Here is a 22,058-nt window from a genome sequence, read left to right on the forward strand (position 1 = left end):
GGGAATGAGGATCAGTACAGCCATGATGGAAAGTAGTATGAAGTTTCCTCAACAATTAGAGTAGAGCTACCATATGATTGCTGGCAATTTCACTTCTGGGTATATACCCAAGGAAGTCAGTATGTTGAAGGGATGCCTGCTCTCTCACATCCATCGCAGCATTACTCACAATAGCCAAGAGATGGAATTAACCTAAGTGTTCATCAGTGAATGAATGGATAAGAAAATGTGCATACTTACAGAATGGAATATTAGTCTGCCTTGAAAAAGAAGGAAATCCTGCCATTTGCAACAACATGAATGAACCTAGAGGGTATTATGTTAAGTCAAATAAGCCAGGCACAGAAAGACAAATGACACAATCTCACTCATCTGTGGAATCTACAAAAGCCAAACTTATAAAAGCAGTGAGTAAATGATGGTCACCAGAGGCTGGGGGTGAGAGACTTGGGGAGATATTGGTCCAAAGACACAGAATTTCAGTGAGACAGGAGGAATAAGTTCAAGAGATAGCTTGTCTATCATGGTGACTACAGTTAATCATAATATATCATATTCTTGAAAATTTCTAAGTGAGTGGTTTTTAAGTATTCTCACCACATAAAAATAAGTATATGAAGCAACACATATGTTAATTAGCTCAATTTAGCCATTCCACACTGTGTGTGTGTATATATATGTGTATATATATATATTTCAAAACACTATTGTACATCAGAAATATCAACAATTTTTATTTGTAAATTTTAAAAACAGAAAAAAAGTAATTAGAAAACCTGATGAAACAACACAAATTTATCCCCCTAGAGTTCCAGTTTGGGTTGGTGTATGTCTCAGGTTAGGAAATGAAGTAGAGCTGGAATCTCCCACCCAGTGTCTTCGTGAGAATGTTAGACTCACATCAGGTGCAGCCAGAGCGGCATCCAAGAATGCAGAGGGAGGAAAAGAAAACCGGTGTTGAGGGCTTGTGCAGGATGACCTGGCGATGAGGGCCTGTGCGGGCCGACCCGATGATCGGGGCTTGTGTGGGCTGATCCAGTGATCAGGGTCTGTACAGGATGACCTGGTGATCAGGGCTTGTGTGGGCTGACCAGGTAATTCCGGCCTGTGCAAGATGGCCTGCCCTTGGAGTGATCTGATCGCTCTCCTGCATTTGAAATATCTAGATGTTGCAACAGAAGCCACCCTGACAGTTAGGAGGCTGCCCTGTTATTATAACGCCAGAGAGAGTTCATTTTAAACAGTAAAAAGAAAAGAAAGAGAGAGAGAAAAGACAAATTTAGAGTTCGGACAAAAGCTACCTGAAGCAGCACTCCTTGTGAATCAATGTTATACCTGTTCATCCAAAGGATGTCACATTTAGGCATGGCAACGTTTAGCAGCAATGACAGTGCAGCGGGTAGGGGGGGAGGTTACACCCTAATTTAATTTAATGGAAGGGTATTTGAGTTTTTATTTATTTATTTGTTTGTTTGTTTGTTTGTTTGTTTTTGAGACGGAGTCTCGCTCTGTCCCGCAGGATGGAGTGCAGTGGCACAATCTCGGCTCACTGCAAGCTCTGCCTCCTGGGTTCACGGCATTCTCCTCCCTCAGCCTCCTGAGTAGCTGGGACTACAGACGCCTGCCACCACATCAGATGGGTCATGCCATGCGCCAGGACCAAATCTTCGGCTTTGCAGCAGAACTCCGCTGTGTTCACCATCCTCCCTTCTCCCAGGCTCTTCTGGGACCGGTGTGGCCACACACTTCATATCCTTCACCAGAACCTTTGAGAAGGGAGAGTGAGCGAGGCAGAGCAAGGAAAGGTAGGACAATTCAGGGAGGGCCTGGTGGCCACCCGGGCACCATGCTCACTTTGTCCGCCTGGAGTTTCCAATGGGCTGGACAATGTTACAAGTCAGCTTTTCTTGGCATGCCAACCCTCGCTTTAAATTTCGTCATCTTACAACATTTACGAACCAGGAGACTTCACCTAAACCTTGACGTCCTGTGGCACCGGACGTGCTTGCCCAGGAGTCTCCTTCTGCTGCAGTCGAACCCGCTGTGCCCTCTGTGGGCTCCAACTCTCACAGCCCCAGGGCTCCTCACTCATGGACCCCATGTCCCGGGCCTTGACTGCTTTGGCATTTGTAAGACCAGATAAAAATCTCTTGTCCTCAATTCTGAAGTCTAAAATACACAGAAAAGCCTGTTCTATCATTCATTTGATGGCAAAATCTGATCTGATACGTGACTCATGCGGTAGCAGTTTCTGACCTGAACTGCCTATAACATGTCATTGAATGATCCTACTCAGGGCGTGGAGACTGTGCTCTGTCACAGAAATATGAAGAGTGCTGCCCTTAAATATTAATAGACCCCACCATCGGGTTTGGGGATTGTTCGGTACATGCACCATTTTACTTTCCTGAAAACCCAAAATTCTGAACCTCTCTGACCCTAAGTGCCGAGAGGGGCTTGTGCAGTGCGGTGGGTGGGCTCACAGCGAGTCAAACCAACCAAGGCGCCTGCTCACCTGATTGTCACACACCAGCCCCATCGATTCTCACAGCAGCCCCTGGTGAGGAGCTTCTGTGATCCCCATTTTGCAGATGAGGAAACTGACACATGAAGTGCTAGGAAAATTGCCCAAGGACACGTGGCACAGGCAGGATTTGAACCCAGGCATTTTGGTTCCAGGGGCCAGGTTTCTTAACCAATATGGCATGATGGCTTTTGACTCCTGATCTCAAATAGAAAAGGCACTTCCTGAATTCATGCTAAGAATGTGGCTCGCTAACTCCATGTATTGAGTAAGGCTTCCCCGGAGCTTCTGTCGGGATAGGAAAGGCGCTGGGCTTTCGTGGTCCAGCCATCTGATTCCCGAAGAAGCAACGAGGCCCTGGCTAAATCACAGTGAGATGCAACCCTGGGGACTTGAGCCTTGTGTAAACATCAGAAGAGGGTCCCCCGACTTTGGCAGAGGGAGAAGGCCCTGTGACAGGCAGAATGAAATAACGGAAGCTCGCAGACATTGGATTCAGCCAGAGGTGGATAGAAAGCCTAAATGAGTAACTCAAGCCTTGTGACAATTGTCAATTCATTGTCCACTTTTAAAATGTGTAATGTCCTTTATAGGTGTCTTAGTCCATTTGGGCTGCTAGAACAAAATCCCGTAGACTGGAGGGGCTTATAAACAACAGACGTTTATTTTTCACATTTCTGGAGGCTGAAAGTCCAAGGTCAAGGCCCCGGCAGATTCGGTGTCTGGTGAGGGCTTTCTGGTTCATAGAGGGCACTTTCTCGCTATGTCCTCACACAGGGAGGAGAGAAGTCTGGCCTTTTCATCCCATTATAGGGGCGCTCATCGCAGTCATGAGGGCTCCACCCTCAAAAACTGATCACTTCCCAAAGGCCCTGCCTCCTTATATCAGCAGATTGGAGGTGAGGCTTCAATATATCACTTTGAGGGGGGCATAACCATTTCAACCCTAGCAAGAGATTTTAGGTTCCTTGAAACATAGAGTGCTGTTTTCCTTCCTTCCTCCCTTTTCCCATTCACCACGTATCAGACACTGTGTTAGACACTAGGCAATTAGAGCAAAAAGCCCTGCTCCCTGCCCTTGAGGAGTTCCCGGCCCCTCCTGCACTACCTGAGGGCTTGCCTGTAGCGAGCATTCAGTGAGCTACAAAATGCAAAGTATAACAAATGGATCTTCCCCTTTGGAGTAGAAAAACCCCAGTGTTATCCCAAGAATGGCCATGTGCCTTGGCCCTTGAGATGACATGATGTGCAAACGCCAGGACCCAGGGACTTGTGATCCATTTGGCTACTGATAGCAGCAAAGGCATTTTTCCTTCCCCTTTGGGAAACAGTCATGGTTGCTGTTCAAGCTAAGAGTGAGGGTCATGAAAGCAGCTCTGCGCCGGGAAAGCAGTTTCAAGTCCATACCCCACTGCCCACCTGCCCCACACTGCTGATTCCAGACCAGGGAGTGGAGCCAGTTACCCCAGGCCCGGTGCTCTCCACCCTGAGGGTGACTTTCCGAGGGTCTCAGCTGGTGATACATAGGCACGGACACCTCACTGTGGAGGTCCTCTGTCTTGAGTGGGGAGAGGCTGGTACCCTGTTGACAAGAGGATAGTGGGGTGGGAGGGTCAGGGGCACCAGTTCAGGTCCCCCACCTCTGAGTCCCTGAATCTTCCTGGCCTGTGAGCTGCCCTTGAGTTTCCCTTTGTCTCCATCACTGCTCCCCTCCCTCTCCCAGCAGCAGCACAGCCAGGACTGTTCCACCGAAGCCAGCTGTGGGTGGGGTGTTCCCAGATGCAGGAGACAGGAAGAGCCAGGAGCAGCCTGTGGTTGGCAAGGTGGGGTCTAGGAGTGGTGTCGGGGGATGTCCTGGCTGCTCAGCACAGCAGGAGACAGGCCTGGCTAGGAGGCAGGAGGAGGCAGGGGAAGGTCCCTGCAAGGGAGGCAGGGAGTCATCATTTGGGAGCTGGGCTAGATGTAGGGGAACGCCACAGGCCTGAGGCTCAGGAGCTGCTTCCAATCCCTAGAGAGGCCTGGAGTGTCCAACGAGTATTAGAGAAACTGAAGTTCCAATTCTGGAAAAACAGGGTTTCCCAGCGGGGCGACAGGAACTGGGGAGAAGGTGGCGTCAGTCACTGGATCGTGTATAAGACAAGGGCCCCCTAAGAAGAAAGCAGGTCAGAACTGAAGGCAGAGCTGGGTGTGGGCCCCCTTAACCAGCCCCTCCAGTCACAGACTCAGGCTCAAGTCCCTGTGGTTGGTGAATAATGGCCTCCAAAGAGAGCCTCATCCTAACCCCAGAACCGGTGAATGTGACCTTACCTGGCAAAAAGGACTTTGCAGATGTAAGAAAGGATGTTGCAATGGGGAGATGACCCTCTAGTCTGGCGGTGCCTACATGCCATCACAAGTGTCCTTACAAGAGGGAGATGGAGGGAGGTTTGCGTACAGAGGAGGAGGAGGCCGTGTGACCATGAGGCAGAGATGGGAGCGATGCAGCTACAGGCCCAGGGACCCCCGCAGCCACTGCAAGCTGGGAGAGGCAGGTAGGATCCTCCCAGAGCCTCTGAGGGAGCCGGTGCTGCCCACACCTCAGTTTTCACGTTTCACACCTAAGACTCATTTCGGAATTCTGGGCTCTAGGACTATAAGATAATACATTTCTGTGGTTTTAAGCCACTAAACCCATAGCCATGAATTCAGCAGCAACAGCCGCTCCTGCAGTCCCAGGGGCAGGAAATCGGGTCCGTTCTCCCTGCCCCGGGGCCATCTCAGGAACAGAAGTTATTTGGGAAAACATTTTGTGGAGGCGGGGCTGGGAGCGGCTCTGTTTTCATTTTGTACCTTCCTGTACGGTTTGGATTTTCTTCCAGTATAGGTCTTTGTTTTTCGCAGTGTCTCCAGGAGTTATCCATGGGGAGAGATTTTGTGCTTCCTTGTTTGTACTCGTCTGTGTTAAAAGAAAACTCTCACACCCACCGCCTGGTCGAGGTCGTGTTTGCGGGTCCTCTGGTTACTCACAGCGGAGGAATTTCGTATCTCCAGCTCCCGCCCCACCCACCTCTCCTGGCTCCTCTCCCTTCCCCCTCTCTCCCTCCTCCCATTTCTCTCCCTCCTCCCTCCCCTCATATCGACCCCCTCTCCTGCAGGAGAAAAAATAACCCAGTGTCTCCCTGCCCGTAGCACCCCAGCCCATCTTGTTACTGACACCCCTGTCCTCAGGGGGCCTTTTCAAGGTGCATTTTCCTACTGGAAGGTGGTACCTTTTCCACGCAGCACATCCTGTCTCCCTCAGATGATGGATTTCCCCTTGTTACAAACTAATGATAGCTACCATTCATTGCACACTTATTTGACACCTTTTGTAAAGTCAGGACTTGACCAACATGGTTTCTATCTGCACGGCCATTTCATCAACCGGCTGCTGTCACCCCAGCTCCAAAACAGCAGCTAGCTGATGAAATGGTTGATGAAATAGCTTTGTCAAGGTGAGAAAACTACAGCTGTGGGAAATTTGGAGACTGGTCCAAGTCAATATGGCCATTGATGACTGACCAGAGTGTCACTTGCCTGTCCGACTTCCAGGTCGGCAGGCTCAAGTGGGTGCTGCTTTTGCAGACATCTGCAGCCAGCTGCTCCTGGAGGCTGCGGGCCCCTTCTTCAGCCTCCGGGAGGAAGCTTCTTCCCCGTGGGAGCAGCACCCGCTGGGGGGGCACTCATGCTGATTCTCACGTGACCGAGAGTGTGCACAGGAGTCCTATGTGGGCTCATGTCTTAGAAATCGGATGCTGGGAACGACGTCTCATATGTAGCCTCCAGCTCCACTCAGCTGCAGGTGAAGATCATTCTTCCATCCTGCCCTCAGAGCTAGAAGTAGAGAGTCATTGATTTCTTCTATCATTATTTTCCTTATTTTCAGTGGGTTTCTGAGGAGAGGTGCTCACACATGCACTTGTGTTTATGAACACCCATCCACGTAAAGACCAGTAGGTTACCTTCAATCTTATTTTTTTTTCAGCTTAGCATAGTCTTTATTGTGTGAAAACCTGAAGCAAAAATGACTTAAGAAACCAAGCAGAGCTGTGTCCTTATTGTTTGGGTATGTGACGTGTGTGCATGTGTGTGTGCATGTGTGTACCTATGTGTGTCTCTGTGTATGTATGAATGAATGTGTGTGTGGTGTGTGTGTATGTTAGATACATGCCTTTGGACTGATCTCAGCTCCCAAATCCATTTCTGGAGCCTTAAAGAAATGGATGAAATTAACACAGTCAGCACCCGTGGGGGCCACAGGGCATTGTCTGATACCTCCGTGAGCAGCTGGGTGAGGATGGCCTCTGTCGAAACTGCCTGTCTGCGGTGGGTGGCCCTGGTTTTTTATTTAAAACACTGTCAAGTGTTGGATGCCTTCTAAAGACAGCACAGGGGATGAGATGGTGACAATGAGGCGACTCCCCACCCCACCCCTGGCCACCGAGAAGAAAAGTGGAGAATACCATTGCCTTCAAAAGATTAAGTTACAAAACCTACACATGTCTGGGCAGAGGTCGGGCCCCGCACATGGGCTGGCTGGCTCTGCCTCTGGGGAAGCCTGGATGTGCCAGGCCTGGGGGTGTGTGTTGGGGGGAAGCCTGTCCAGGGAAGAGCAATCCAGCTGAGGAGAGCAGGTCTGGAGGCCTCCAGTGAGATGGCAGGAGGCGGAACATCTCAGAGCAGAAGCAGAACGTGCTGGCGTGAGAACTGGGTGGTGAGCCTGGACAGCTGCCTCTGTTCTGGAGCCGCTCAGCCCAGCGCCCCTGCCTCTCTGCCCCGGCGCCCCTGCCTCTCCATTCCAGTGTGGCCTCCCTGCTTCCTTCTGATAATCCGCCTGTCTGCAGGCCAAGATGCTGTGCGGGTCACTCTCTGGGCTGCCTGACATTCATTCTTCTTACCCAGGAGAAGCAGATTTTCTGGTTTGTGCCTCAGCCTCATGGGCGTGCCCGTGCCAGGCAGGGTGCAAGACCTGCAAAACCTCTCAGCCTTCTGAGTCAGAGGTTGTACCCATTTTGCAGATAAGGAATCAGAGGCACCATGAGGTGAAAGGACTTGCCTCAGCTGCTCAGAGAAGCTGGAGCTTGGGCCAAAATAGTTGGGGCCCAGAGCCCATGCCCTGGGGCGCCACGCGGGTCAGGTGCTCAAATAGCATGAGGCTGGAGTTTCTGGGCCTGCCAGAGTGGGGAACAGAAAGCTCACCATGGAGGTACCGACCCTGCTCCAAAGGGCTCAGAGTCTAGCGAGGGCCATACACGAAGCAGGTCATTTCTACATTGTGATCAGGGATACTGAGAAAACTGAGGTAGCAGGAGATTGTGTCTACTGTAGACAGCCATGGACACAGCACATGGCGGGAGACCAGAGAGAAGCCACCGATCCACAGAGGCTATCCCAGAGGCTGGCGCTGGGGGCTTCACAGGGGTCCAGTTGTCCCAGAGGCTGGTGCTGGGGGCTTCACACAAGTCCAGGTGCCCCAGGGGCTGACCCTGGGGACCTTGCAAGGGTCCAGGTGCCCCAGAAGCTGGTGCTGGGGGCCCCGCAGGGGTCCAGGTGCCCCAGAGGCTGGTGCTGGGGGTTCCCCAGGGGTCGAGGTACAATTTCCCAGATAAGGGAACAGCAGGTGTCAAGGCTTGCAGCAGTGACTGTGCTGATGTCTGGGGGCCCCAACTGTGGGAGGTGGTGGGAACAGGAGTGTGGGATGAGGTAAGGGGCTTCAACTAATTCACGAGCAGCCTTCGAGCTGTCTTGTGGGTACTGAACCATGTGAAGGTGGCTCTGAGGTCTGATTCATGTTCCGAGAGTTCTTCAGCTGCCCTGGTGGGGATTGTGTGAGAGAGAGCCAGTGAAGGAGGTACGGGAAAGTTCTTGTCCTCGGCCTCATGCTAGTGCAAACGGAGGTAAATGGAGGAGCACGGGAAAGGCTATGATTCTGCAGGGGAGTCACGCGTGAGTGGAGTGCGTGCAGGCGGCTCACCCAGGCCTGGCTTGGGTCCTCAGCCCTGCCTCCCAGGAACCCTGGAGGGTCGCCCTGCTCAGGCTATTCCTGGCATAAGCGCATGACAGCAGGGAAGGTACAGATGTGGGATTCTGGACCCTTCTGCCAACAGAAGAACCGGGCGCCGTGGAGCCTCCTCCCAGCTGCCCTGGGCACGCTGGAAATACCTCCGCAGGCTGTTTGCTTTCCCTTCCTTTCAGCGCCCAACGTGTGTTGTTCTGTGCCCAGAGGAACCGGCTCTTCGGGTTCTGTGAGTCCAGGGGATTGGAGCCAGTGGAGCCCCGGGGCCTGGGAGTCTAAATTTGACCTTGAGATTTGCTTTTTTGGGGAGTCAGGGCCAGTTGCCCACAGCAGGGTCTTAGCATGGAGCCAGGGTTCCACGTCCCCCTCGTTCCAGCTCAGGGCGAGGTGGCAGAAGGGAAAGGAGGGAAACAGAGCGGTGGGGAGTTTCACTTCTGTTCTCTCTTTTCTGTGTGCTTCCTTGTGTTTTAAATAATATTTATGTGGCATTTACCAGGCGGCGTGTGCATTCTAATTCCCTCAATTTTACTGATGAGGAAACCGAGGCGGAGGAGAGTGAGTAGCTGCAGAGCTGCCCTGCGGAGCCGGGCCATCTGGCACTGGAGACAGGCTTCTATCCTTGGATATATTAAAAACAAGCAAGCGGCTGAGGCAGGCGGATCATGAGGTCAGGAAATCGAGACCATCCGGGCTAACACAGTGAAACCCCATCTCTACTAAAAATACAAAAAATTAGCTGGGCCTGGTGGCATACACCTATAGTCCCAGCTACTTGGGAGGCTAAGGCAGGAGAATCACTTGAACCCAGGAAGCAGAGGTTGCAGTGAACCAAGATCATGCCACTAAACTCCAGCCTGGGCAACAGAGTGAGACTCTGTCTCAAATAACAGAAAACAAGCAGGTGCAGGTGCTTATGCCTGTAGTCCCAGCTATTTGGGAGGCTGAGATGGAAGGATCGCTTGAACCCAGGAGTTAGAGCAGCCTGGGCAACATAGCAAGACCCTGTCTTAAAAAGAAAAAAAAAATGAAAAAAACAAAACAAGCAAATAGACCTGAAACACTCCAGCTACCCCTTCTGTAAGGAAAGCCAATGAGAGTTAGTCCCAACCTCATCTCTCTCCCCAGGCCCCTTCCCAGACCCCACTGCCCACTTCCATGGGAGGGAAAGGGGGATCATTAGGGCATTTCTTACATTCTGGCTGTCTGGCAAACTTAAATGGGTTACACCTGGAGCTACTAGCCCCCTTAGTAACCCAAGGATACTGGTGGATGCAGGCTGCTTTCCTGACCCAGAATTCGGTGCCCACGAAACATCCTCTCAATCTGAGGATAGGATTTTGACATTATCCCTGTACATCTTAGAAGAGCTCACTTCCCCTTCAGGAGACATTCCTATGTGGAAAGAGTGTATGGACGGCCTCTGGCCTTAGACAGTTCAGCAGGCCAAGCCCTCTGGCCTCTGCCGCTCATTAGCTGGGCCCGTTACATAACTTCCCTGGGCTCTACCATTTAGCCTTCCTAAAAGCAGAAGCTGCAAGGCTCAGAAGGGCATGACGTCACTTGCAGGGCATTCCATTGGCCATTGTGAGTCAGGGTGTGGAAGAGACTCTGCCTCTCTATGAGAGTTGCTGTAAAGTCACATTGCAAGGGGGTGTGAACTCAGGGAGTGGAACAATTGTGGCCACTTTTTTGTTGTTGTTGCAAACAATCGACTGCACAGGGATGGCTGCATTTAATCCTCACAGCAACCCCACTGGCCAGACAGGGAAACCGAGGCACAAAGAGGTGAAGATCCTCGGCCCCATCAGGAATTGCTAGAGCATAAACCTTGGTCTGCTTGCCTCCAGAGTCTGGTCTCTCATTCCTACCCTCAGGGGCTGGCCTGTGTGCTGGGGACCCCAGGGCACGTGGCCCAGATCTTGCCCCATTGCCTGTAAGTGCTCGGCTCCCAGTTACTGCAGCCACCCTAAGGCACCTGGGAAATGGAGGGAAGCAGGAGCAGGTTTGCTTCTGGTGCCTCGGGCTGCCTTGGAGAAATCCAGGCCTCCCTCTTCCCTGCAGAGGAATCTTACAGTTTTATCTGAGTCCTTTTCACTGTGTGCTAAGCTTCAGGGTTACAGACAGGCTGCTCCCTTTGGTGGCCTTTGTTGGAACGCCATCAGTGTGTACCTTAGGTTCATAAATAATTCAGACTGGCAGTTACCCAGGAAGGAAGCAAACGCCCTGAGCTCACAGCCAAGACAGGTTACAACAAGAATGCGGTGAGCAATGCTACAGATGGAGAAGCAGGGGGGCAGCAATTCAGGGCACACTTGCCAGCTCCCAGCTTTCCAGGTGGGCTCGGGACCATGGGTGTCTTGCAGAAGCCGCATGCCTCGCCCCCAGCGTGCTCAGTGTGGCCATGGGTGGCTAACCCAGCGCCCTCCCCAACCTTCTTCTCCCCTGCCTGCTTCCACCCAGAGGATGGAGAGCTAAACACTCACCATTCCAGTGTCCCCTGCGGACAGAGGTGACTCAGAGATGACCTTGACAAAAGATCCAAGAACTGCTGAGATCCTGGCTCTGACCATGTGAACCTCAGAGGCCCCCAGCAGGGACATCGCTCTAGTCTGGTGATGGGAGAAGGACAATCCGTATGTGTTTAAGGCACGGTGGATGGGTTTATTCTGTGACTTACAGTCCAGCGCCTCCTGATAGTGACAGACATTGCCAGGGCTCTGACTTGTTTTTTCTGACTTGCTTTTATTCTGCTCACTCTAACAGAGCCAAGCATTTGGCCAGTGCTCCAGTCCCTCCTGTGGCCCTGAACACCACCTCAATGGTTTCCTGCTTACTTTACTTCTTAGGCTGCTAGAATTAACCACTCGCCATTACGCCCCTGCGTCTCCCTACAGCTCCTCCCTCATGGTCTTGCCACCACACCGAGCTGATTTCTTTTGTATTTTTTGTAGAGATGGGGTTTTGCCCTTTTGCCCAGGTTGGTACTCTTAAGCTCAAGCCATCCTCCTGCCTTGGCCTCCCAAAGTGTTGGGATTACAGATGTGAGCCATGGCGCCTGGCCGGCAAAAATTTCTTAGACACAACATCAAAAGTATTCGATGTTTAAAAACAAACACTAAAACCATCAATTGGACTTCATCGAAGTGAAGAGGTTCTTCTGCTTTTGAAAGACATTGATAAATTAATGAAAAGACAAACCACAGGCTGGGAGAAAATACTTGCAAATCACCCATCTGATAAATGACATGTAGCCATATAGATAAAGATGGCTTGAAACTCAAAAAACAAAGAACCTAAGTTTTTTAAAAAAGAAGAAAATAGGCCGGGCGCAGTGGCTCACACCTGTAATCCCAACACTTTGGGAGGCTGAGGTGGGTGGATCACCTGAGGACAGGGGTTCAAGACCAGTGTGACTAACATGATGAAACCCTATCTCTACTAAAAATACAAAAATTAGCCGGGCATGGTGGCAGGCACCTGTAATCCTAGCTACTCAGGAGGCTGAGGCAAGAGAATCATTTGAACCCAGGAAGCAGAGGTTGCAGTGAGACAAGATCGCCCCATTGCACTCCAGCCTGGGTGACAGAGTGAGACTCTGTCTCAATAAATAAAAATTAAAAAAAGAGAAAAGAACAGACACTTCACCCACCACATAGAAATGGTAAATAGCACATGAAAAGAGATTCAGCAGCATCAGTCATTAGGGAAACACAAATTAAGACTACGGCGGCTATTACTACAAACAGCTTAGAATGACTGCAATAAGAGCTCCCTCACCAAGTGCTGGCGAGGATGTATAGAGACCGGAACTCTCACACCCTGTGGTTAGAAATGTAAAATGGTACAAGCACTTTAGAAAACTGACATTTTCTTGACAATTAAACACACAGCTACCACATGACCTCATTGTTCTGCTCCGAGGTATTTATCCGAGAGAAAAGTCTGTGCCCAAGTGAAGACTTCTGCATAAATAAGCAAAAGTCATAGCAGCTTTATTTGTAATAGCTAAAAATAGAAAAAACCCAAATGTCCATCAACGGGTGAGATGGATGAAGAAACTGCAGTGGCTGGGCGTGGTGACTCACGCCTGTAATCCCAGCACTTTGGGAGGCTGAGGCGGGCGGATGACGAGGTCAGGAGATTAAGACCATCCTGGCTAACACGGTGAAACCCCGTCTCTACTAAAAATACAAAAAATTAGCCGGGCAAGGTGGTGGGTGCCTGTAGTCCCAGCTACTCGGGAGGCTGAGGCAGGAGAATGGCGTGAACGCGGGAGGCGGAGCTTGCAGTGAGCTGAGATTGGGCCACTGCACTCCAGCCTGGGCGACAGAGCGAGACTCCGCCTCAGAAAAAAAAAAAGACCCTGCAGTATCCACACAATGGAAAGAGGCATATGCTGACTATCTTGTTGTTGGGTGGTTTCAGGACCTGCACATGTGTCAACGCATGTGAATTGCACACTTTAAATATGTATAGTTTATTATATGGCAATTACACCTCAATTACGTTGTTTAAAACCTTAAAAGATGCTTTCGAGATTATTAGTAATTGGGGTCAGGGCTCAGGGGAGGGTCAAAAGAAAACTTTTTAGAGTGATGCAGATGTTCTATTTCTTGATTGTGGTGATGGTTACACAGCAGCTACCAATTGCTACATTAAAATAGGTGGATTTTATTGGATACAAATTACAACTCAATGAAGCTGGGGAAAAATAAATTTGCACTAAAATATCTTGGTATATAAGGACAAGGGGAAAATACTGTGGTGGTATGTAATTTTTGTTTCTAATAAAATGAAAATTGTAATTGCAGAGAAAGAATTAAATGCTCTTTCAAAAAGTAAAAAGTAACATGTTTACATTAAAGCAAAAAACAAATGCCTTCTTTGTTGTATTGATTATCTGGATATTAAAAAGCAATTACAAGCTGAATAATAATAATGATGATTATTATTATTTTTGAGACATAGTCCAGCTCTGTCACTCAGGCTAGGGTGCAGTGGCGTGATCTCGGCTCACTGCAGCCTTGACCTCTCAGGCTCAAGCAATTCTCTCATCTCAGCCTCTCGAGTAGCTGGGACCACAGGCATGCACCACCATGCCCGGCTAATTTTTTCATTTTTATTTTTATAGAGATAGTGTTTCTCTATGTGGCCAAGGCTGGTCTCGAACTCCTGGGTTCAAGAGATCCTCCCACCTTGGCCTCCCGAAGTCCTGGAATTACAGGCGTGAGCCATCGTGCCTGGCCTGATTAATTTTTCTTGATACCTACTCACATGCTTCAATCAGTTTTTAAGCCTTATTTGATTCTATTGCTGTTAGTGGCATTTTTCAGAAGAATTTGCTATTTTCAGAATTGCCTTATTTTAATCTTTCATAAAATTGCCTGGAATCTTCTCCAAGAAGACATTTTTGTGGCTAATGAATTTGAATTTGATGACCAGCTAAGTGGAAACTTGTCTGTAGACCCTGAGGTTGTCAGATGAATGAGCAGCTGCGGAGGTAAGATCTGAGTTGACTCTGCTCAGGGGAAGACAGTCTCAGTATTTTCTAATGAAAAGGTTGATATTTCACCCAGATATCGTCACAGCTCCTGTGTTCTGAGTTCAATCCAGAAAGTCTTTCATAAATGTCTTTTTGGGGTGAGATGAAACAGGCTTTTTTCCTTTGACTGTTTTATCAAATTTATGTGCTAAAAATCACAGGCCTTTTCAGTTTCATTCCATTCTCATACATAAAAAACATACATACAATTAAAATATGAGCTCTAGCAAAAATCTGTTTCATAAATTGAGATGCTCCAAGAAGCAATTTTAGGACTCCAAAGTTATTCTCATACACTATTTGGGTAGACATGATGCATTCTATTCAGTTTCTCTCTTTCTTTCGTGATAAATTTAAATAGTCTTTCTGTTTGCAAACTTGTTTTTAATAATTGCTAATAATTAAAACAACAATAATTGTTTTAATAATTGCTTTTAATAAAAGCTTTACATTTATTTAATGATTTGAATAAAAATTAAGTCATTATTCAAATTAACTGAATGGGCTTTTCTGTTGGAAGCATCTGATAACATGAATATTACACTGGCCTCGCTTAACAGTCTGTGAAATTCTGCTCATGGAGGTAACACAATAACAGTTATCACGTCATCGAGTAAATTCATAAGAAAACCCGAATTTGAGAAAGAAGGAAATTAATGAGCACTGACATTTGATCTACATGAAAAGTCCCAGAGTGACATGACTGCAGGCGTCAGTCACTGTCTTTGGCTGTCTGACAAGAGTTACCAGCTTTTGAGGCCGATGCTGCTGTTTCTTCTGCTTTTCATGTGACTGATGATGTCATGGCATTTACCATGAATGATAAATGTTCACAAACATTTTGTGTAAGTTAGACATCATAATCAACTTTCTGGAGAAACAGAAATCCAATAACTTAATTTCTTATTTCACATGCACTTTCATTTTATTTTTTAGCTCATCACGGCCCAAAGGGTTTATTACAAATATAATGTAATTATATATATAATGTAAGTAAAACTGCATTGCTAAATGATGAGAGAATTACAGTCACACCATGAAATACAAAAGGACCCCATTGTGGTGGCATGGTCAGACACCTCTCTACGCATACTCCGTTGGCACAGCTTAGTCTCCACGTTCTGAACAAATCTCCCAGCGCCCAACCTGTCATTTCCAGCTGCTTCCCACTGACCTTGCCAACTGGTGCCCTCATAGCTTTCTACATCTTTCTGGCCTGGACTCAGGCCACAGCACAGCCACTGGTGCACCCACTGGGCAGGACTGGCAGCATCAAATGCTCCTCCCGCCAAACCCACCAAGACTAAAGGGGCTCCCCCACTCCCAGCCACTGTGTCTGGGTGCATTTGTTTTTTTCAGGGAGCTCCTCGTGTTGTCCATGGAAGAGAAGCTTTAGTGATAGGAAAAGGAGGAGCGGCTGATTGCTGGTCTTTCAGAGGCAGCCAGAGTTCCAGTGGGGCTTGTGCCTCCTGTTCACTTTATCAGGAGAGACCATGGCAGAGGCAGACCTGCAGTGGAGGTGCCAGGGCGGCAGGGAGAGCTGCGCTTCTCACCAACTGTCACCCAACGATGTCACCTACTGAGGCTCGTTGCTTCTCAATTATTTTGCAAAATGGGGTTTTCTAATTCTGTAATTTCTTCCATATTGATCAGCTTGAATTCCCTGTAGGAAGAACTGACCTACAGCAACTAGCGCTATGTTTTAACCCTGCAAGAAAGTTTCTATGGAAAAACAGAACGACGGTTTCATGACTTCCTTCCATTGCCGAATTTTAGCGTGAGAAGTGGCATCCTCATCATGTCTGTGGTGCCCAGTGAGCTGGGCATTTGGCAGGTGTAGGCTCTGGACTCGAAGACTCCTGTGTCCAGTATCTCTTTCAGCCACACCCATTTTGTTTGAGGCCGTTTCGTCCTGTCTGTGGCCATGAACTGCTGGCCCTGCTATCCTGCTCTTGCTTCTGTTTCCACAGGCTGGCCGGGCACATCTCCCCATCTCTCTGTGGACCTGCAGTGGGCCTGCCCCAGAGGCTGTGCCCCTCAGTGTGGGGGTGGTATCACCAGCCGCAGTCAGGCCTGACCCCCCACTTCGGTGCCTAGGAGACTGAGGCACAGCTGATGTGAACTGTCTTCCCTGGGGTCACACGCTGGCTGGAGGCAAGCTCAGCCTCCTGATCCCATCTGTTGGCTGCCCGGTGCCCCATGGCTCCTGGTCTCCGTGGCTTCCCCATGGGCTGGTTCCCTGTGGTGGTCCAGGGAGGACAGCGGGGGGTGGGGTGCGGTGGAGGGAAAGGGTGGGGTGCCCGCAGGCTGCTGGGAGCACACACACAAGTTAGCCACGTCCCCTCTCTAGAAGGGAAAAGAAAATACAGTCCCACACTGCGGATTTCCACTTCTGTTCTGTACAAGTGAGTGTGTGTGTCTAAGTGTGATCTTGTGTCTGTGTGTGGTGTGTGTGTGGTGTGTGTGTGGTCTGTGTGTGTGTGGTAGGTGTCTGTATGTGTGTGGAGTCTATGTGTGGTGGGTGTCTGTGTGTGGAGTATGTGTTTTGTGTGTGTGGTATGTGTGGTGCATGTGTGTTGTGTGTGGTATACGTGGTGTGTGTGGTGTGCGTGCATGTGTGGTGTGTTTCTGTGTGTGTCCATGTGTGGTGTATGTGTGTGGTGTGTGTAGTGTGTAGCATATATCTGTGTGTGGTATGTGTGGTGTGGTGTGTGGTGTGTGTGAGGTGTGTGTGTGTGGTGTGTGTGTGTGTGGTGCATGGTGTTTGTGGTGTGTGAGTAGTATCTATGTGGTATGTGGTGTGTTTGTGTTTCTCTGTGTGTGGTGTTTGTGGTATGTGTGTTGTATCTATGTGGTATGTGTGGTGCGTGTTTGTGGTTTGTGTGGGAGGGGGTTGTGTGTGGTGTCTATGTGGTGTGTGTGTGGCATCTGTGCAGTATATGGTGTGTGTGTTATGTCATGTGTGTATGATGTGTGTGTGTGTGGTTTGTGTGTGTATGGTGTTTATGTGGTATGTGTGGTGTGTGTGTGGTTTGTGTGCTGGGGTTGTGTGTGTTGTCTATGTGGTGTGTGTGTGTGTATGTGATGTGTGTATGTGTGATTTGTCTGTGTGGTCTTTGTGGTGTGTGTGTGGTGTCTGTGTGTTATGTGTGATGTGTGTGGTGTGCGTATTGTATATGTGTGGTTTGTGTCTGTGTGTGGTATATGTGTGGGGTGTATGTGTGTGGTGTATGTGTGTGGTGTGTGTAGTGTGTGGTATGTGTGGTGTGGTGTGTGGTGTGTGTGAGGCATGTGTGGGTGTGGTGTGTGTGTGTGGTATATGTGTGCGTGGTGTGTGTGTGTATGGTGTCTATGTGGGATATGTGTGTGTGGTTTGTGTGTGTGGTGTTTGTGGTGTGTGTGTGGTATCTACATGGTATGTGTATGTTTGTGTGTGTGGTATGTGTGGTGTTTATGGTGTGTGTGTGGTGTGTGTGTGTTCTGTGTGGTGTGTTTGTGTGTGGTTTGTGTTTGGGGTCATTGCGTGTGGTATCTATGTGATGTGTGTGTGTGGTGTCTATGTGGTGTGTGTGTGTGGTGTCTATGTGGTGTGTGTGTGTAATTTGTGTGGTGTGTGTGGTGTGTGTGTGATGTGTGTGTGGTTTGTGTGTGCGTGTGGTGTGTGTGGTATATGTGTGCGTGGTGTGTGTGGTATGTGGTATGTGTGGTGTGTATGTTATGTGGTATGTGTGGTCTGTGTGGGGCATATGTGTGCATGGTGTATGTGTGGTGTTTGTGGTGTGCGTGTGGTTTGTGTGTGTGAGGGAGTGTTGTGTGTGGTGTGTGTGTGAGAGACACAGAGAGAAAGAAGTAGGGGGTGGTTGGAGTCAGCTCCATCCTGCCTCAGTTTCTCCATTTCCCCTCGGGTCAGGTTGGCCTCATTGGCTTTGGGGTGAATCCGCAGGCCCCTGGGAGCTGGTTCTGTAAGGTTTTTGGTGCACAGGGCTCCGCACCCCCATTCCCTCCCATAACACTTGCACTAGCACCCAGTTGCTTGGGTCATCTGGACCAGGTCTGTCTGCTGGAAGCTGGTCTCTGTCCACCTTGATGAGGCCCGTGACCCGGGGCTCTGCCCGCCCAGCAGGGCCATGGGGCCCAGGCCAGACATGTCCTCTCCCGCACAGCCTCTGGCAGTGGCCGGCTCAGGTGATCCGGCCTGGGACGCAGGTGGCCCAGGTGTCCCTCTTGCTGGAGAGGGTTTTCTTCAAGGGCGCGTGGACACTTTTCTCACCATCATCTTTGTCTTTGTGGAGCCGGATTCAGGCTGTGCACTTGCTCACTCACACCTGCTCTCAAGGACGGCCTCTCGGAAGGACCCACAGGCCAGGCCCTGGATCAGAGAGAAAAGATAAGAACCATGATGCCTCTGGCATGACCTCACTCCTGGGTGGGTGGGTCGGCCCCCAGCAGCTCCCTGGGCAGGACTCAGGAAATGGGGTTCCCTTCCCTGCCCCAGCAGTGGTTTCTCGGGTGCTCTGTGGCTTCCACCAGCGTCCTCCTTGTGCCAAACTGTCCCTGCCCTTTGGAAGCCTCTGTAAGTGTTTCAGTCATGCCACAGACCAGTGCACAGGACAGGACGCACTGCCCGGAAATCTGAGCTCCATTCTCCAGCTGTAATCCCTTCATGCCCCGGGGAAGTCTTTTAACCTGGCTGTGCCTCAGTTTCCTCAATGCTAATAGCCAACTAACCTTTCCCTGCCTCCTCTCCAAAGCCCCACAAGATTTGGCATGAGAACTGAGAGTTCTCTATAAATTCAAGCCTTCATTATTCCAGAATGCTCACCTCCACAGCAGGCAACTAGGCCCTCAGGTGTTGAGGGCCCTCCCAGCAGAAGGAAGGGGTCTGTGCCCAAGACACGTCTGGCACCACCTGCGGGTGCAGGCTCCCTCCTACCTGAGCTGGAGTTCTGTCTCAGCCTTGCTGCTGCTTCTCTGGGAACACAGGAATCTCTTTGCTCATGGTGCCAGGCTTGGGCGCCCCAGGCAGTTTTGCCTGTTGTCTCGTTACCCACCCTGGCTAGGGGAGGATTCCTTTGATAACTTTCCACCCCCAAAGAAAAGACGGTCTTGAAAAGGAGACAGAGAGAATGCCCACCCTCTGTCAGGACAGAGCTTTACTCCAAGCCTCCGTCTTCCCAGTCTCTGGGTAGCTGCCACTGACTTAGGGCCCAGCTGTGGGTACCCCACGTCCTATGACAGTATGTGATAAGTGCTGGTTTCTTTTCACCAAAACAAAATTACTCAAAAGAAACTGGACCTTCTGGGAACTGCCTGCTCTCATTTCAAGGTCGATTTCAATCTTTGGCTTCATTAAAAAAAAAAAAAAAAAAAAAAAAAAAGAGAAAGAAAGAAAAGAAAGAAAGAGAGAAAAGGAAAGAAAGGCAAAGACAGAAAAAAAACAACCCAAATCTGACTTCCACCTCCCACGGCAGAATGTAGCCCAGCCTGGGGGTTTTCTGGACCCACTGCAGGGCAGCTGCCATTTCTCCCTCCCTCCCTTCCTCTGTCCACACCTTTCTCCGTGGTCCTGATCCCGGGGCATCCTGCATCCCTCTGGTCTGAGGAGTAAGCTGGCCCACCCCATATCCCTGTGCACCCCACGCCTCTGCCTGGGAGACTCTGGGGCTCTTTCTCAGGCTTGCGGGACACGTGCTCGCTCAGAAGGGCAGCGGCTCAGGCAGCACCATGCTGTGATCCTACCAGGGCCTGGTGTGTGGATCGCACAGATGGAGGACCGGCCGCCTCCCTCGCCTCCTTCCCTGTCCCCCTCCACTTCCTGTTGCTGCAGTAACCTGGCAGATGACCCGCTGGACTTGCCTCTTTTTGGTGCTGGGAAGCCACCTGCCCTGCCTGCTGACCCTTGGCCAACAGAAGCCAGCTGGGCACGCCTCGCACGCAGGCCGTGGTTGGGAGATTCTGAGAACTGTAGGAGGCGACCCAGTGCTCCCGGACTCGCAGGCCAATCCAGGAGAGCTAGCTGTGGAGGCTGCGGGTCCTTCACTGCTGTGGTCCGGCACCTGGAGCGTGTGCTAACAGACATCCTGGGATGAATGGAGGCCTCGAGGGCAGGTGTGCTGCCTGATTCCTCCCTAGACGCCCAGTGGCCAGCCCCACCGTTTTCATGCCCAGCAGGTCCAAACAGATGTTGCTGAGGCTGCAGGGGCGCCTCTCCCCATGGAGGAAGCGGGCTTCCTGCTCTCCTTGAAGGATGCATTGGGCTCTGCTGGGGATTGCTGTGGGCTGAATCGACCCCCAAGTCCATGTGTGGCAGCTCCAACCCTCAGGGCCTTGAAATGGGGCTGTATTTGGAGATGGAGTCTTTACAGAGGTGACTAAGGTAAAGCCACATTCATGAGGGTGGCCCTGATCCAATCAGACTGATGTCCTTATAAAAAGAGGAGGTGAGAACACAGACATACACAGAAGGAGGAGATGCCATTGATAAGCCAAGGAGAGGCCTCAGGAACCAGTCCTGCAGCCAGCCCCTGGGGTCGACCTCCAGCCTGCAGAGTTGTGAGCAAATACATTTCTGTAGTTTAAGCTCCCAATGTGTTGACGCTTATTCAGGGATGAGTTGCGTTCTGGTGGGGGACCCTGGCCACCCTGCAGGTCACACTGGGAAGGGCAGGGTGAGGGGAGAGATGCTCTGGGGGTGGGTAAGGCGTGTCTAGGAGACCTGATTTTCTTTCACGGGAGCTTTGTTCTCCTTTGACCTGAGAAACACCTGGGAGTGGCTGATGAATGCTGGTGCTGGGCCTGCTGCGGTCACCAGGGTCCTGGAGGTCCCCAAGCCGGCTTCTTGAGTGTAATTTTCTGGCACCCAGGTCAGGGAACAACTCTTCCATAAAAGACAAGCCGGAGCCCCCATGGGGGGCTGTGTCATCCTGAAGGGGCTTCCTCCTGCCTCCTGCCCTCTAGATGTGTGGCTGAGGTGCAGCAGGATGTCCCATGGGAGGGGGTTTCAAGCTCGGACCCCAGATCCTCGCCACATTGGGGATCTGAGACTGTCACCTGCTCTGAGCTCTGAGCGTCTCAGGCCCTGCGTGGAAGCACCGTGGCCTCCTCCTCCCTCTGCTCATGGCTCCCAGACTGAGCCAGCCCATCTTAGCATTCTGCTGCTCCAATGCCAGGGATGTTCTAGATGGGGCCAGATGAAACATTCCCCAGAAAATCCCCAAAGTCAGAGTCGGCACCGAGCAAACTCTCATGACTGGAAAACTCAGTGGCCATCGATTGGTTGGGCCGGGAGTGAGGTCTGGGGAGTGCTCTCCAGGACCCCGGCTCCTACAGGGCCCTGGAAGTCCCTAGTGCTGGGCTCCCGTCCCAGGGCAGCCGGCCCTCCTTGGCTGGCTCAGCAGACCCACAGGGGTGCTTGGCAGCATTAAGTCATTAATCCCCACACCTTCCTTGTGAGGTAAGCATTATTATCCCCAGTTTCCCGGCAAGATGAGACAGGTAGGTCGCTCTAATGCTCAGACCACAGGGCCGCCCGGCTCAGGCAAGCTAGTGGGGGTGGGGGCTGGGGTGGAGGATCCTGCAGCCTGTAGTCTGGGGGCCACAGAAGGGTAAAAGGTTGGGGGAGGTGGGGGATAGGGACAATTTGCATGGGAGTTCAGATCCCCCACCTCTGCACCTCCCCTCCCTTCCTCCAACACCCTGAAGACCCCACATTCTACCTGTGTGGGTGTAGGGCAAGGGGTGCTCTGTTGGGGGCATGGGGTGCCATAGGCAGCATGGGCAGAGTTGGGTGGATGGATGTGAGGATTCTGTGAAACAGGACAGAGGCTCCAGGGGTGAGGGCACAGGTCTTAGAGCCAGGCTGGGTGGGGCCGCCCAGTTGGCCACAGGGTGAGGGGCAGAGGCCAGCCCCACCTCGCCCAGGGCATTTTCCTTTGAAAAGGAGTCCAGATGATGAGTAC

The sequence above is a fragment of the Macaca thibetana genome, chromosome 3, assembly GCF_024542745.1.
Source record: "Macaca thibetana thibetana isolate TM-01 chromosome 3, ASM2454274v1, whole genome shotgun sequence".
Classification (NCBI taxonomy): domain Eukaryota; kingdom Metazoa; phylum Chordata; class Mammalia; order Primates; family Cercopithecidae; genus Macaca; species Macaca thibetana.